The sequence below is a fragment of the Ceratina calcarata genome, unplaced genomic scaffold (assembly GCF_001652005.2).
Source record: "Ceratina calcarata isolate Rehan_Ccalc_2016 unplaced genomic scaffold, ASM165200v1 scaffold197, whole genome shotgun sequence".
Lineage (NCBI taxonomy): Eukaryota > Metazoa > Arthropoda > Insecta > Hymenoptera > Apidae > Ceratina > Ceratina calcarata.
Genome location: NW_017141270.1, coordinates 311,600 through 314,527, shown reverse-complemented (window position 1 = coordinate 314,527; position 2,928 = coordinate 311,600). Strand labels below are relative to the sequence as shown.

Sequence of the window (2,928 nt, the reverse complement as noted above, 5' to 3'; positions counted from 1 at the left end):
AATTTGTCTAAAATTAATTTTTAATATTTTTTTATATTATTTACAGTCATATAACAAGTTATTAGTAAATGTTAACAATAAAAAGAATTTACTTCACTTGGGAAAAAAAATAATTTATGCATTATTATTTGTACATTTGCCCAAAAGCAGTAAAAATTACTTCCTTGGCCAATCTAGTGTTAATTAATCGACGTAAATAAATACTGACGCGTCGCCGGGAATGGGATCACTTATATCCCGATCTGACGTATCGTTTTACCAATTATTTGCGGGGACGAAGCCGGGTGGAAAAGCAGCGTGAACAAACGTCAATTACGTAGCTCGCCGGAAAGCCATGGACCCATGTACGCCGCGTGTTGTAACAGAAGATATTAATATTCGCTTGTTAACGTCCGCGGTCAATCGATATTTTGCGGACACGGTATATCCACGCGAGTCGGCCGTGTACAGGAAGCGCGTAACAACGCGTACTCCCAGACGTTCCGGTTCGAACGGCCGCAGACCCGAGCCCATTTGTAACAGTCTCCCGGCACCTTCCAATTAAAATTTCGTTTCTTCCACGAGAATTAATAATCGTGAATTTATCATCGATCAACTATCGCGCGAGAATTAATTCTGCGCGCGGCGGAGCGGCTCCGAGTTGCCACTGTTATCTGTTAATTCCGCAGACTACGGAGGCACGAATCGATCCACGGCTCCGCTACGGCTCGCAAATTATCATTGCCTCTATCGGCGTCTGTCGGCGTCAAACCACCGATACCCATGCAAATTCCTCAGCGAAGTTCTCGACCCGGTTGCAACTTGGCTACCTAATAGCGGAAATCGTTTAACCAGGTACCAATGAATTTTATCGTTCGCGCTACGTCGGTACGTTTTCGGCTTTGGTACATGATTTAGGATCGCGGCATGCTTCCGGTATGGCGTAAGCCTATCGTTCACGCATCGATACCAGCTACTAGGAAATTCCATTATAAGCGGACGTGTTGTATAAATCCGGTATTGGGCGCAGCATCCATTCCGAACGTGTACGCAATAAGGAATACCTTTTGTGGATAATTACTATGTAGCGTTAATCATCGCTCATATGGAATTTGCGTCTCGCGAGGAGAGTGGATTAGCTCGGCGATTAAGCGAACGAGTTACCGTCCCACTTCGACGGGCGAAAATTCCGCGATCGATTAATTCTGCGAACCGATAGCGGCAGGGCACACAGATTTCTCTCGCCGATGCAAAACAGCTGATAACGCCTCGTTCAAAGGTTTGCATAATTAATAACGGTTCATATCCGAATATAATTCTCGTCGGGCAAAAGGAACTCTCTCTCTCTATGGATATAAAGTGTCATGTCTATGGATGATCCTTACCGCGTGTCTCGCTGAATTATTGAACGATAAATTACTCGATGCGTGCGCGTGACATAGACACTGTTTGCGACGCGGCAGAAATTGCATTAATGCTGCCATCGGTTCGATTATTAATTTCGACCCATTAAACGACGATGCGTATTCTTTTTAATCATTCACTTGCCAAATGCAATTATGCTAATTTCTGTTGTTTGAAGATCTACGTTCAGATCCTTATGAGTAGTGAATTTTTATGTAACATAAAATCAATTTTATATAATTTCGATTTTATAATAAAATCCATACATCCATAAATCCACAGAATTTCACTGAACACTTGGCAAACACAGTTGTGATTTTATTTTAACAATTGCGAAACTAGGAATGGTAAATTGCATCGGTGAACGGGTTATACTGTTTTCCTGGTGCTCAGCAGTTGCAGACATACAGGTCCATTGATAGAACCACAGGGACGATGAAGAACGGCGCATTAGGCGAGTATCTCAAGCTGCAGCGCACGACAGTCGGACATATGTGCAGGTGTAACTGTCAGCCGTGAACGGTGTAACTCGCGTCAGGCACACAAGTTGCCAGTCCAAGAAGTTGTTGAGGAGCGTGCCGTTCTAGAGTAAATCATTATCCTATGATCCCGAGTTAAACTTCACAGTCGAGTGACAAACGATGTTCCTAGTTTTGCTATTAAAGTTAATTTAGATAAAATACGATTGTTGTTAATGCGTTTCATTGAATTTTTTTTCTATCTGGAGCAAACGTATTTGCTATATATTTATTTCTATGGGGATATGCAATCCATTTTGCTAAATCGCTACGTAAGCGGCAGCAGTTTATTCATATAAACAGTATATTTATGGGCAGTTAGATACGACCATAACCATCAATTCTGATTTGTATTAAGAAAAAGTTGCGGCAAGAACCGCGGCTTAAGAGGCCATCAGTCGCTCAATAGAATGGTACGCGTGTCGCGACACAATTTTATGTTCGTAGCTTCACGAACGAACATCGTAGAAACGAAACATTGTTAAACGGTGGTCAATGATAAAACCCGATGGATTCAATCAATACGTTTGACGGACGGCGCATAAATTATTGGACTCGATGCGTCTCACTTCATCCGCGTAATTAACGAGGTCATTAATATGGAACTGATTAATCGCAGGATTGGTTCCGCGTGCGCGTATACTGATAAAGAGGATTTTTCGGCACGGGGTTCGAATAAAAACTTCGGCCCGGGTTACAGCCGATTTTCCTCCGCCCGAATTAATTGCCGGGAATCGTCATGGTAATGCCCTTCCTCCCTCCCTCCTCGGCGAAAGCTTGTTCGTCATCGTGTGGTTATTCATCAAACGCTGTTTTTCTTCTCCGGCTCTTTCCTGGAAAAACGGGAAAAACTTTCTAATTCGAGAGGGATAAAGGCACAGCACAATTTTTAGACAGGAATTCTCGTTCAATTATCGCGATCTGTATAATCCTTTTTTTTTTTAAGTTAAACTCAGATTTCTTCGGATCTAAAATAGAACTGGATATATATATGTATATATATATTCCTCGCTTAATGAAATTCGTG

The 2,928-nt window shown here is 42.1% G+C and overlaps 1 long non-coding RNA gene across 1 annotated transcript in view; it reads right to left on the bottom strand.

Annotated features, from left to right (window-relative positions):
• Window positions 1-676: 676 nt before the first annotated feature.
• LOC113463932 (uncharacterized) overlaps window positions 677-2,928 on the bottom strand; it is a 92,520-nt gene continuing 90,268 nt past the window's right edge. Inside the window, exon 3 of the long non-coding RNA XR_003388765.1 lies at window positions 677-2,734. This is a non-coding gene — a long non-coding RNA (uncharacterized LOC113463932). The remainder of the gene's footprint in view (window positions 2,735-2,928) is intronic.